Genomic DNA, 14,914 nt, shown 5'->3' with positions numbered 1-14,914 from the left:
TTTATCCGTAAATCCTCCTCTCCTGCCGGAGCCGGATTTTTCTTTGTGTCCAAAAAAGATGGCACCCTACGTCCTTGCATTGACTACCGCGGTCTTAATAAAATCACGGTTAAGAACCGCTACCCTTTACCCCTCATCTCTGAACTCTTTGATCGCCTCCAAGGTGCCCACATCTTTACTAAATTGGACTTAAGAGGCGCCTATAACCTCATCCGCATCAGAGAGGGGGACGAGTGGAAAACGGCATTTAACACCAGAGATGGACACTTTGAGTATCTGGTCATGCCCTTTGGCCTGTGCAACGCCCCTGCCGTCTTCCAAGACTTTGTCAATGAAATTTTTCGTGATCTGTTATACTCCTGTGTTGTTGTATATCTGGACGATATCCTAATTTTTTCTGCCAATCTAGAAGAACACCGCCAGCATGTCCGTATGGTTCTTCAGAGACTTCGTGACAACCAACTCTATGCCAAAATTGAGAAATGTCTGTTTGAATGCCAATCTCTTCCTTTTCTAGGATATTTGGTCTCTGGCCAGGGACTACAGATGGATCCAGACAAACTCTCTGCCGTCTTAGATTGGCCACGCCCCTCCGGACTCCGTGCTATCCAACGCTTTTTGGGGTTCGCCAATTATTACAGGCAATTTATTCCACATTTTTCTACCATTGTGGCTCCTATCGTGGCTTTAACCAAAAAAAATGCTGATCCCAAGTCCTGGCCTCCTCAAGCAGAAGACGCCTTTAAACGACTCAAGTCTGCCTTTTCTTCGGCTCCCGTCCTCTCCAGACCTGACCCTTCCAAACCCTTCCTATTGGAGGTTGATGCCTCCTCAGTGGGAGCTGGAGCTGTTCTTCTACAAAAAAATTCTTCCGGGCATGCTGTCACTTGTGGTTTTTTCTCTAGGACCTTCTCTCCAGCGGAGAGGAACTACTCCATCGGGGATCGAGAGCTTCTAGCCATTAAATTAGCACTTGAGGAATGGAGGCATCTGCTGGAGGGATCAAGTTCTCCTGTTATTATCTACACCGACCACAAGAACCTCTCCTACCTCCAGTCTGCCCAACGGCTGAATCCTCGCCAGGCCCGGTGGTCTCTGTTCTTTGCCCGATTTAATTTTGAGATTCACTTTCGTCCTGCCGATAAGAACATTAGGGCCGATGCTCTCTCTCGTTCCTCGGATGCCTCAGAAGTTGAACTCTCTCCGCAACACATCATTCCACCGGACTGCCTGATCTCCACTTCTCCTGCCTCCATCAGGCAGACTCCTCCAGGAAAGACCTTTGTTTCTCCTCGCCAACGCCTCGGAATCCTCAAATGGGGTCACTCCTCCCATCTCGCAGGTCATGCGGGTATCAAGAAATCTGTGCAACTCATCTCCCGCTTCTATTGGTGGCCGACTCTGGAGACGGATGTTGTGGACTTTGTGCGAGCCTGCACTATCTGTGCCCGGGATAAGACTCCTCGCCAGAAGCCCGCTGGTTTTCTTCATCCTCTGCCTGTCCCCGAACAGCCTTGGTCTCTGATTGGTATGGATTTCATTACTGATTTACCCCCTTCCCGTGGCAACACTGTTATTTGGGTGGTCGTTGATCGATTCTCCAAAATGGCACATTTCATCCCTCTTCCTGGTCTTCCTTCTGCGCCTCAGTTGGCTAAACAATTTTTTGTACACATTTTTCGTCTTCACGGGTTGCCTACGCAGATTGTCTCGGATAGAGGCGTCCAATTCGTGTCTAAATTCTGGAGGGCTCTCTGTAAACAACTCAAGATTAAATTAAATTTTTCTTCTGCATATCATCCCCAGTCCAATGGACAAGTAGAAAGAATTAACCAGATCTTGGGTGATTATTTGCGACACTTTGTTTCCTCCCGCCAGGATGACTGGGCAGATCTCCTCCCATGGGCCGAATTCTCGTATAACTTCAGGGTCTCTGAGTCTTCCTCCAAATCCCCATTTTTCGTGGTGTACGGCCGTCACCCTCTTCCCCCCCTCCCTACTCCCTTGCCCTCTGGTCTGCCCGCTGTGGATGAAATTTCTCGTGACCTTTCCATCATATGGAGAGAGACCCAAAATTCTCTCTTACAGGCTTCATCACGCATGAAGAAGTTCGCGGATAAGAAAAGAAGAGCTCCTCCCGTTTTTTCCCCTGGAGACAAGGTATGGCTCTCCGCTAAATATGTCCGCTTCCGTGTCCCTAGCTACAAGTTGGGACCACGCTACCTTGGTCCTTTCAAAATTTTGTGTCAAATTAATCCTGTCTCTTATAAACTTCTTCTTCCTCCTTCTCTTCGTATCCCTAATGCCTTTCACGTCTCTCTTCTCAAACCACTCATCCTCAACCGTTTTTCTCCCAAATCTGTTCCTCCCACTCCTGTTTCCGGCTCCTCGGACATCTTCTCGGTCAAAGAAATTTTAGCTGCCAAAAAGGTCAGAGGAAAAAAATTTTTTTTAGTGGACTGGGAGGGTTGTGGTCCTGAAGAGAGATCCTGGGAACCTGAGGACAACATCCTGGACAAAAGTCTGCTCCTCAGGTTCTCAGGCTCTAAGAAGAGGGGGAGACCCAAGGGGGGGGGTACTGTTACGCCGAGCGCTCCGGGTCCCCGCTCCTCCCCGGAGCGCTCGCTTCACTCTTCCCGCTGCAGCGCTCCGGTCACGTCCTCTGACCCGGGGCGCTGCGATTCCGCTGCCAGCCGGGATGCGATTCGCGATGCGGGTAGCGCCCGCTCGCGATGCGCACCCCGGCTCCCCTACCTGACTCGCTCTCCGTCTGTTCTGTCCCGGCGCGCGCGGCCCCGCTCCCTAGGGCGCGCGCGCGCGCCGGGTCTCTGCGATTTAAAGGGCCACTGCGCCGCTGATTGGCGCAGTGGTTCCAATTAGTGTGTTCACCTGTGCACTTCCCTATATCACCTCACTTCCCCTGCACTCCCTTGCCGGATCTTGTTGCCTTAGTGCCAGTGAAAGCGTTCCTTGTGTGTTCCTTGCCTGTGTTTCCAGACCTTCTGCCGTTGCCCCTGACTACGATCCTTGCTGCCTGCCCCGACCTTCTGCTACGTCCGACCTTGCTTCTGCCTACTCCCTTGTACCGCGCCTATCTTCAGCAGCCAGAGAGGTGAGCCGTTGCTAGTTGATACGACCTGGTCACTACCGCCGCAGCAAGACCATCCCGCTTTGCGGCGGGCTCTGGTGAAAACCAGTAGTGGCTTAGAACCGGTCCACTAGCACGGTCCACGCCAATCCCTCTCTGGCACAGAGGATCCACTACCTGCCAGCCGGCATCGTGACACCCTTTCTTTGAGTGGCCCCTCAATGTTGTGGAAACGGGTGGAGGACATTGTCTCCATTAGAATGGGTCCCCCTACGATGCTTCGGCTGTTAATCTGAAGTGCATTCTGTGCTTTGGAACCTCGGGGGCAAACTGTATTTCTGTTATTAATTTTTAGTTTAGCAATTCCCACCGCAACATGGTTAACCTCTATCCTAAATTTCCTACCCCAAACATTGCAAACACAAAACCCCCAAAAACCTAACAATAGTGTCTGTCAACATCATCCTGGGAGGGATAATACACTGCACTACAATAGAAATAAAAATCCCTATCATCTATATCTCAATGGGTTCCATCTTTTCTTTTGTTCTTTTTTTCTACTGCGGTTTTATAATCCCTGAGACAAGTAGTTCTGGCCCTAGAGTGTTATATATATTAGCGTCTGTAGCATGTATAAGGGACATGTTATCATACCTGTGTCTTTTTATAGGTGATTGATTGTATTGATTGATTGATTGAGTGTATATTGTTCAGTGTATATAAAGTTGTACAAGTGTATAGGACCTTCCTGGGTCATGTGATACTGTCATGTGATGTACCCAGAGTTCCCTGGGTACAGGACCTACAGGTTTTGCAACCAATGTGCTGTAATCCAGCCTCCTTAGAATATAAGGGGCTGTAGTCTCTAAATTCACTTAATTCCTGGCACTCAAGCAAGCGCAATCAGCATATACTACTCAATTCATCTCAGCTAGGCCAAAGCCTAAAGAACCTGCAGCCACTTCAAAACATGAGTTATCAAGTTATATCTACAAATTCCTAGTGACTACTATTCAACTCAATCATACAATTAGTAGCACAGTGGCCGGCAGAAATCTCAATACTACAAGTCCCAGCAAGCCTGCAAGGTATCCTGCATCCCGGTTGCCTCTAGGGAAACTGCATCATTGTAAAGACTGTTCCATGAGAAGTTTAAGTAAAAGTTCCAGTTATCTCATAATTCCTGCTGTGGACATTCAATTATTTCCTGCCGTTTTTGGGCTGGTTGTCGGCAGGGCCTTCTACAGAAAACAATCGCACCCTGGTGTCACGACAAATTAGGGGTTAATACCACCTTACCCCACAGGGTTAATGCCACCAGACCCTGCAACACCATTGCCTCACCCCGCTTACCACACTTTACTTTTTTGAGACTTTATTGGTTTGGGTCTCGCTTGCTTCTCTCCGCTCGCTGTAGTCGACCATTTTTCATTTTATTTGGGATGTCCTAGGTGTTTGCCAAGTTTTTGTTACAGTGGGTCGTAAAAATAAAAAATTTAAATTCTATTGTAACTCCTGATTTTTTATTTTTACAAGGGGTTAACGCAGAAAAAGCACCATAAAATTTGTTACCCAATTTCTCTTGATTCTGGAAATACCTCATATGTGGATGTAAGTTGGGGGCCATGTTGCCTTTACACAGCCCCCATGGTGTCAGAACAGCGGTAACCCCCCACAAGTCACCCCAGTTTGGAAACTGCACCACTGCAATTAACATTTATACCCCACTTGCATTTGACAGATTTTTGGAAGATTGCTTTGCATCCACATATAGGGTATATCTGTACTTGGAAAAAATAGGGTTACAAATTTTGGGGGACTTTTTTCCTTTTGCCCCTTATGAAAAAGAAAAGTTGGGGGTTGCACTAGCATGTTAGTGTAAAAAAAAAATTTTTTTTTACACTAATATGCTGCAGTTGACCCATACTTTTAATTACCACAAGCAGTAAAAGAAGAAAAAGACCGCCAAAATTTGTAACACAATTTCTCTCAAGTACGGATATACCTCATATGTGGATGTAAAGCGATCTGTGGGCACACAACAGGGCTCAGGAGTGAGAGAGCACCATGTTCATTTGAGGCCTAAATTAATGATTTGCACATGCATCCTTGCAGAGGTTCTAAAATAAACGCAATAGTAAAAACAACCACATTTGACCCCATTTCGGAAACCACACCCCTCAAGAAATGCAACAAGGGGTGCAGTGAGTATTTACACTGCACTGGTGTTCAACAAATTTTAAGAACAGTAGGCTGTGCATATGTAAAATTTTATTTTTCATATTACGGACCACCGTTCCAAAAATCTTTCAGACACCTGTGGGGCGTAAATGCTCACTGCACCCCTTGTAATATTACTTGAGGGGTTTAGTTTCCAAAATGTGGTCACATATGGTATTCCACCCAAATCTCACACAAAATAAACTAAAATTTATTTATGTAAGAAACACTTTAAAGTAGGTAAATTTCCATGACCAATAATACTGGTATACAAGGAGTAAATATATACCACAACACAAAAACTGGATATTTTCTGATCTGCGGCGTCCTCTTTCCTTTTCTTCTTTGTCTGGATCAGACGTCCATGTCGATCTCTTACCATCTGCAGGGCAAACATGTCAGACTCCACATTTTTTCAGTGTCCTCCCATCTATAGGCCCACAAACTGTAATAATCCCCTTCAGGTAGGTAGGTAGCCAGGTAAATAGGTAACTAGGTAGGTAGATCAGGAAGCCAGATATGTAGGTAAGTGACTAGCCAGGTAGGTAGGTAGGTAGGGGGCTAGCAAGGTAGTTAGGCAGCCATATATGAAGGCCAGACATGTACATAGTTAGGTGCCAGGTATGTAGGTAAGTATTTAGGCATCCAGGTATAAAGTTATTTAGCCCCCCCTTCCCTGTTGGTATAGACAGCGGAGTTAACCTCCCCTTACCTGTAGATATAGACAGCAGAGTTAACTCCCCTTCCTTGTAGGCATAGGCAGCAGAGTTAACCCCCTTCCCCATAGGTGTAGGCAGCAGATTTAACCCCCCTCCCCTGTAGGTATAGGAACAGAGTAGATCCCTCCCCCTTTCCCCATAGGTATAGGCATCAGTTCCCCCCCCCCTCTCCCCATAGGTACAGGCATCAGTTAACACCCCTCCCCTTTCCCCATAGGTATAGGTAGCAGTTAATCCCCCTTTCCCCATAGGTATAGGTAGCAGTTATTTTTTTCCCCTTCAATATTTCTTTATTGAAAAAATGTATCATTTACATTTTAATAAATAACATTTTATACATTGAATTTCAAGATGTTGTCTTTTTTCCCACCCCCCTCCCCTACCCTCACCTTTCTCCCCCATGACATATCTCCCCTTACTGGGTGGACGGGAGGCAGAGGGACAACACATTCTCATTCTATTAATATTTCCATTATACTATATCAATTCATTTTCTTTTCTCTTTGCTTTCCCTTCCCTTTCTCTCTCTTTTCTTTTCTTTTTTTTTCCATTTTAGATCTTTTATTTGTATCTTCCCAATTATTTCTACCCGCTTTTATTCTTGTGTCCCCCTGATTCCCATCCCCCTCACATAATAATAATGAAATAATAATAATAAAAAAACCTATAATTTCTTTCTTTTAACCAAATAACCTTCCTGTCACCTCCCTCCACTCCCATACCTCTGGTTTAGTTGGGGTCAGCCATCTCCTGATTATTAATAATCTAGCATAAAAGAGCATCATCAGTAGTTCCTTTCTTTCTTTTGTTGTTTTATTTACTTTTCTATCATCACCCAAGATAATCAAAGCTATATCATCTTTTATAGCATATTTAATTTTTCTCTCGATATCATAAATTATTGACACCCAATATTCTTGTATTTTTTTCACATTCCCATATAATATGCAGGAATCCCGCGTTTTTCATTTTACATCTTAGACAGTTGCCATTTTCCCTCCCACCAATCCTGAAGAGGAATTTTGGTTTATAATAAATTCTATATACTATGTTCCATTGTATCAGTTGATGGTCTAAACTTGGGGAAATTCTTTTTATATTCCTGAATACAATCATCCAACCGCATTTATTTCTCTCACCTAATTCTTCGTCCCATTGTAGGAAGCATTTATCTTTTAAGTTATTTTTTTTATTTTTCATTATTTTGGTATAAATTACTGCCATAACTTTCTTTACAATTTTTCCCTCCTCCATTTTTCTTATAGTTTCAGTTACTTCCACTATCCGATTACCACTGTCTCTTAGTGACCCGCATATGGCACTTTTTAAACCCTGAAATTCCAACCACATACCTTTTCCTAATTTAAATTCTTCCTCTCTCCACTTTCTTAACTCTCCTTTTCTCCACACGTCTCTCAAAATGTTACATCCCCTACTTTGCAAGTTGTTAGCTTCCATCTTAGCTACCTCTTTCAAGTTTACATTATGCCAAATTGGCGCTGTCTCTAATATTCCCGTTTTTTTCATTTATTTTTTAAAGTTTTCCCAGGTTTTACAAATCCCTACTATTATAGCATTTTCCTTCCACCTCCCTTCTTTTAACTGGCCTGACTCAAGAACCTGATAACATTTTCGTATTTACCTTTAGTTTTTTCTTTGATATTTTTAAAGATTCCAAATCTCCTCCACTCCACCACATAGTACATCTGTCTTTCTAAAAAATATCCCTGTATATCAGGAAATTTAAGTCCTCCCTTCTCTCTTCCTTTACTTAAGTATTCTATTTTTATCCTCGTTCTTTTCCTTCCCCATATTAGGGCGTTTAGCATAGCTATTATCCTTCTAAAAATTCCTTTCTCGCACCAGATAGGGGCCGCTACGAAGATGTATAATAGTTTTGGTAGAATTACTGTTTTAATTAAGACTATCCTCTCTGCTCTCGTAAGATTCAGTTTATTCCATGTTCTTACCTTGTTTTCCAATTTTTTTTTATCAATGGGTATGTGTTTATTTTGTGATATTCTCCTATTTTCCCAGATATCTGTACACCTAAATAAGAAAAACGTTCTCCTTTATCCAGGATTCTAAGCTCCTTAATGATTCCCAGTTCTACTTTACCTAATGGAAGTAGCACTGATTTCTCCCAGTTTATAACCAAACCTGCATAGTTCCCATATTCCCCAATCACTTCCATAACCTTCTCTATGGAGTTTTCTAGCTTTTTCAAATATAATAATAAGTCGCCTGCGTATATTGATATTTTATCCCCATCCCCCTCCACTCCAAATCCTTTTATTTGCTGATCTTCTCTGACTTTAACCGCTAGGGGTTCGAACACTAGCGCAAAAAGTAGAGGAGATAAGGGGCATCACTGTCTTGTACCCCGGGTCACTAAAAAACTCTCTGATCTTTTCCCTTCTATATTTATTCTAGCTTCCGCTCCATTATATAGCATCTTGATCATTTCTATATAATCCTTCTGACACCCATATTTTTCCAGTACTCCCCATAGGAACTCCCACTCCACAATGTCAAACGCTTTACTTGCGTCAAGTGACATGATGGAGTGGGTTCCCTCTCTTCCCTCCACCGACTGTACTCCAGTAAGGGTCCTGTAGATATTATGCTTGGTCATCCTACCTGGGATAAATCCGCATTGATCTTCATGCACCAGTTCCCCTACCTTTTTTTCCAAACGCAATGCCAGAGCCTTCGCCAGGATCTTTACATCCGTGTTCAATAATGATATTGGACGATGTGATTCCATTTCTTTCTTATCTTTATTCGGTTTCAACAGTAATATTGTTTCTGCTTCTTTCATTGTTTCGGGTAAGGTTCCTGTTTTTAAAGAACTATTTATAGTTCTAAGCAGGGCTGGGATAAGGATTCTCCTAAATTTCCTATATATTTCAAACGGGAACCCCTCCGTGCTGGGACTTGTGTTCCTTTGATCTGATTTAAAGCTTCTTCTAACTCCCTATGGGTCATTGGGCCCCCCGTTTCTTTCTCTTGTTGTATTGATGTCATAGCGAGCACTCCGGTCCCCGCCTCCGGACCAGAGCGCCCGCATTCTCGCCTCCTCTCTCCGGGATCCCGGCGTCTCCCGCTCGGACATACCGACCGGGAGCACGGGATTTCTTGTGTCGGGGATGCGGCTGCCGTGGCGGCTAGTCCCCACTCAAGCGCCGCGTCCCTGTCTAACTCACCCAGCACCTCGCTCCATATGCCGACTCGCTCTGCTTCTCGGCATGCGCGTCCCCGCTCTCTAGGGCGCGCGCACGCCGCCTTCAGTAAATTTAAAGGGCCAGCGCACCATTGATTGGTGCGCTGGCTAATTGTTCCCTGCTCCTTCCCCATAAAAGTTACCTGCCCCTTCCTGCCCTTGCCAGATCTTTGTGCCCTAGTGCCTCTGAGAAAGCTTTCCATATTGTGTGTATTGCCTTGCCTGTTGCCGAACCCGTTGCTACCGCCTACTCGCCTTTGAACCCTTGCCGCCTGCCCTGACCTCTGCTTCGTCCGACTACGCTCCTGCTGCCTGCTCCCTGTGTACCATGCCATATCAGCTGCCAGAGAGGTTGAGTTGCTACTGGAGGATACGACCTGGTGGTTACCGCCGCAGCAAGTCCATCCTGCCTTGCGGCGGGCTCTGGTGAAAACCAGTAACCACTTAAAACCGGTCCTCTGGTACAACCCGCGCCTTCCCCTCTCTGGTCAAGAGGATCCACTACCAGTCCTGCCGGTAAGATCCGGCCATGGATCCCGCTGATGTTCCTCTGCCAAACCTAACGGACCTCACCTCCATTGTGGCCCAGCAAGGTCAGCAGCTAGCCCAGCTAACCGCCATGCTGCAGCAGCTCCTGCCGTCTCAGCAACAGCCAGCTCCTCCGCTTGCATCTGCTGTATCTCCTCCGCCCGCAGTTGCCACCGGTTCCAGAGTCCGCCTATCCCTGCTGGACAAGTGTGACGGAGATCCCAAGCAGTGCCGAGGGTTTCTGTCACAGTGCTCTCTCCACCTCGAGATACTGTCTGACCAGTTTCCTTCCGAGTGAGCCAAGGTAGCCTTTATCCTCAGTCTGCTCTCCGGGAAGGCCCTGGCCTGGGCTACACCGCTATGGGACCGCGCTGATCCTGCCACCTCCTCCGTCCAGAGCTTCTACCAAGAGTTCCGGAATGTTTTCGAGGAACCTGCCCGGGTTACCTCCACAGAGACTGCCTTACTAAATTTGTCCCAGGGAGGCTCTACTGTGGGTGACTACGCCATTCAGTTTCGCACCCTAGCCTCAGAACTGAACTGGAACAATGATACCCTTTGTACCACATTTAAGAAGGGACGTAAAGGACGGCCTGGCTGCACGTGAACTACCTTCCACCCTTAGTGACCTCATCTTGTTGGCCACTAGAATCGACAAGCGTTTCGCCGATAGGAACTCCTTCTTGAAAAAGGAAACGCTCAACCAAGACGCTACCCTCCTCTGACTCCCGTTTTTCAGCGTCTACCTCAACCTCTCTCCGGGCCTCCAGCCGTGGAAGCCATGCAGGTGGATCGTTCACGCATGACTCCGCAAGAACGAAGCCATTGCAGATACGAGAACCTGTGTATGTACTGTGCCAGTACTGAGCACTTCCTGCGAGACTGTCCTCTTCGTCCACCGCGTTCCAGAAAAGCTTGCACCTAATAAACATGGGAGAGGCGTTGCTAGGTGTGGATTCCTCCTCTCCACATCTCATCATATCCGTGCAGTTGTTCCTCTTGGATTCCGGTTCAGCCGGCAACTTCATTCACGCCTCCTTGGTTGACAAGTACCGCATTCCGGTTGTCCGCCTAACTAAGCCTCTTTTTATTTCTACGGTTAACGGTGAGAGACTCTCTGTCACTGTGCAGTTCCGTACCCTGCCACTGCAGATGGATATTGGAATTTTTCATACAGAGACTCTAGAGTTCCTAGTCCTTCCCTTCTGCTCCTCCGAACTCCTCCTGGGTCTGCCATGGCTACAACGTCACAGTCTTGTTCTGAACTGGTCATCCGGTGAAACCTGCATTGGGGCCCCTGCTGTTCGGACCGGTGTCTCAAGCCTGCTCCTGTCAAGCGACTTTCGCAAGTTTCTCCGCCTCCAGGACTGCCTAAACCATATCATTGCTTTGCGGATGTCTTCTGCAAAAAACAAGCCGAGGTCCTTCCTCCTCACAGACCCTATGATTGTCATATCGACCTTATGCCTGGTTCTACGCCATCCCGGGGTAGAATTTATCCTCGGTTCCCTCCTCCCTTGCATAGACTACAGAGGACTCAATAAAATCACAATTAAGAACCGTTACCCTCTGCCCCTAATCTCAGAGTTATTTGAGTTCGTATCCGGGAGGGCGACGAGTGGAAGACCGCCTTTAACACAAGAGACGGTCACTTTGAGTACCTGGTGATGCCCTTCGGCCTCTGTAATGCACCAGCCGTCTTCCAGGAATTTGTCAACGATATCTTCAGGGACTTACTCTACTCCTGTGTGGTCGTATACTTGGATGACATCCTTGTCTTCTCCTCCGACCTGGACCAACACCGGGTCCATGTGCGACAAGTGCTTACCCGCCTGAGGAGAAATCGTCTATACGCCAAGATCGAAAAATGTCTTTTTGAGCAGTCCTCCTTGCCTTTTCTTGGGTTTCATTATTTCTACTCAAGGACTTCAAATGGACCCCACCAAGCTCTCGGCGATTTTGGATTGGCCACGCCCCTCTGGACTCCGAGCCATACAAAGGTTTTTGCGCTTCGCTAATTATTACAGACAATTCATCCCTCACTATTCCACTCTGGTGTCCCCAATTGTGGCCTTGACTAAAAAGGGCGCTAACCCTAAATCCTGGCCTTCCCAAGCTGAAGAAGCCTTCCAGTCCCTGAAGGTCACCTTTGCCTCAGCACCGGTTCTCTCTAGACCTGATTCCACCAAGCCCTTCTCTCCCGAAGTGGATGCCTCCTTGGTGGGAGCCGGAGCCGTGCTCACACAGAAATCTTCAAAGGGCAAGACCTTAACTTGTGGCTTCCTTTCTAAAACATTCTCTCCCGCGGAGAGAAATTATTCCATAGGGGACAGAGAACTGTTGGCTATTAAATTAGCACTGGAGGAATGGAGACATCTTCTTGAGGGAGCCACCCATCCTGTGAATATCTTTACGGACCACAAGAACCTGGCCTATCTTCAGTCTGCTCAAAGACTAAATCCTTGTCAGGCTCGCTGGTCTCTGTTCTTCGCCCGTTTTAATTTTGAGATCCATTTCCGTCCGGCTTCTAAGAACATTAGGGCAGACTCTCTGTCTCGCTCTTCTGATGTGGCGGGCGACGAGTTAACACCTCAACACATTATCCCACCAGAACGCCTGATTGCAGTCGCTCCTGCGGAACTGAGCCATCTTCCTCCTGGCAAATCCTACGTACTTCCACGTCACCGGGTGCAAATTCTCAAGTGGGGCCACGCTTCTTGCTACTGGAGGATACGACCTGGTGGTTACCGCCGCATTAAGTCCATCGCCTCTCTGGTCAAGAGGATCCACTACCAGTCCTGCCGGTACGTGACAACCTCTCATTCTTAACCACTTTTCCCCCAAGGTCACCGCTCCTTCTCCTGTCACTGGGTCCTCTGACGTCTTCTCGGTAAAAGAATGCCTCGCCTCCAAGGTCGTCAGAGGTAAAAAAAAAAAAAATTGTTGACTGGGAGAATTGTGGCTCCGAAGAGAGGTCTTGGGAGCCTGATAACAATATCTTCAACAAGGAGCTCATCCATAGGTTCCTGGGCTCCAAAAATAGGGAGAGACCTAAGGGGGGGGGGGGGGGTACTGTAACACCGAGCGCTCCGGGTCCCGCGGCTTCCCCGGAGCGCTCTCGGTGTTCGGCTTGTAGCAGCGCTCTGGTCACTGTCCCTGACCGGAAGCGCTGTCCCCCTGCCTGCGGCGGGGATGCGATCCGCTTGGTGGGCTGTCCTCGCCCGCAGGTCGCATCCCAAGTGACTTACCAGTCGGGTCCTGCTGTGTCTTCCTCTAATTGTGTCTTCCACTAATTGGTGCCTGGCCCAATTAAGTTAAATGCATAAATACTCACTTCCTTTTCCTCCCCTTGCCGGATCTTGTTACCTTGTGCCAGAGAAAGCGTTTCTTGTGTCCCTTTGCCTGTGTATCCAGACCCTTTGCCGTTGCCCCTGACTACGAAACGTTGCTGCCTGCCTTGACCTTCTGCTACGTCTGACCTCGCCTTGCCTTGTCCCTGTGTACAGCTGTCAGTGAGGTTGAGTCGCTATCGGGTGGAATGACCTGAGGGTTACCTGCCGCAGCGAGTCCATCCCGCTTTGCGGCGGGCTCTGGTGAAAACCAGTAACCTCTTAGATTCCGTTCCCCTGGTATGGCCCACGCCATCGCCTCACTGACACAGGGGATCCACTCCTGAGTCCTTCCTGCATACCAGTCCGGATCCTGACACCTGGCTACCCTGTGGGAAGCCCATAAATTTGTAGTCATTGCATTGCTCTGGGATCCTGCCTCAAGAAGGATGCTTTGGCTCTCTCCCGGGATCTTAAGGCAGAGATTCGTAGATTAGAGGCATTGTTACTGTCCTCGCCCTCCCTTTCAGTCTTGCGGAGGCTAGTGGCTGCCCAGGCTCATCTGTGGGCCTTAGCCCTCCATAAAGTGGAGCGTCTCATACTGAGCATCTTATACTAAGCAGTGGTTTTATGAATGTGGTAATAAGGTCCACAGTATGTTGGCTCGGCACCTCCATTATCGTGCTGCTGCCCAGTCTCCCTCGGCTCTCAGGAACTCTTCTGGCACTCTTCACGATCACCCGGATGATGTCTTCCTTCTCTCTATTCCCTCCCCTCTCAACTCCAGTCTGACCTGGTGCAGTGTGATCTCTCCTTTCTGTGGGCCTGTGACCTGCCATTCCTGTCAGCTACTGATGGAGCCTCCTTAAATGCTCCAATCACCTTGCAGGAGCTTCAGGAGGTGGTTCAGTCCCTTCCTTCAGGGCGCTCTCCTGGGCCAGACGGGTTCACTTATCTCTACTATCGGACGTTTGCTTCTCAACTTCTTCCTTGATGGGTGAGAGGTCCTGCAGTCGCTTTTATATTCCCTGATCACTCTCATTCCTAAACTGGACAAGGATTGTTCAAGCTATCGGACTATCGCTCTCCTTAATGCTGATTTAAAGGTGTTTGCCAAGGTTTTTGCTAACTGTCTGTGCTGTTTTCTTCCCTCCCTTATCCATAAGTAGTGTTGCTCGCGAATATTCGCAATTCGAATATTATTCACGAATATCGCATATTTGCGAATTCGCGAATTTCGCAAATATAGCGCTATATATTCGTAATTACGAATATTCGTTTATTTTTTTTTTTCCTTCACAGTACACATCACAGTGATCATCCCTCTCTGCTTCCAGCTTGTGTGGTGTAAAGAAGGCTGTAATACTACTGTGTGAGCCTAGCGTGCAAAAATTCGCATATGCGAAAATTAGCATATGTTAATATTCGCATATGCGAATATTAACATGCGCTAATCTTCGCATATGCGAATTTCGTATTTGCTAATTTTGTATATGCTAATATTCACATATGTTAATTTTTGCATACGCGAATATTCGCATATGCGAAAATAAAACGAGGGTATACCGAATATGCGAATATTCGCGAATATATGACGAATATTCGTCCATATATTCGTGAATATTCGCGAATTCGAATATGGCCTATGCCGCTCAACACTATCCATAAGCACCAGGTGGGTTTCATCCCCAGTCGTCAGGGTGCGGACAACACTAGGAGAGTGGTGGGTCTAATAGACTTGGTCAATCGGCGCTCGGAGCAGGCTTTGGTGCGGAAAAGGCCTTAAATAGGCTAGGTTGCGCTGAGG

The sequence above is a fragment of the Hyla sarda genome, chromosome 3 (assembly GCF_029499605.1).
Source record: "Hyla sarda isolate aHylSar1 chromosome 3, aHylSar1.hap1, whole genome shotgun sequence".
NCBI classification, from domain to species: Eukaryota; Metazoa; Chordata; class Amphibia; order Anura; family Hylidae; genus Hyla; species Hyla sarda.
The sequence above is the reverse complement of the archived record's forward strand: the minus strand, read 5'-3'. Positions refer to the sequence as shown.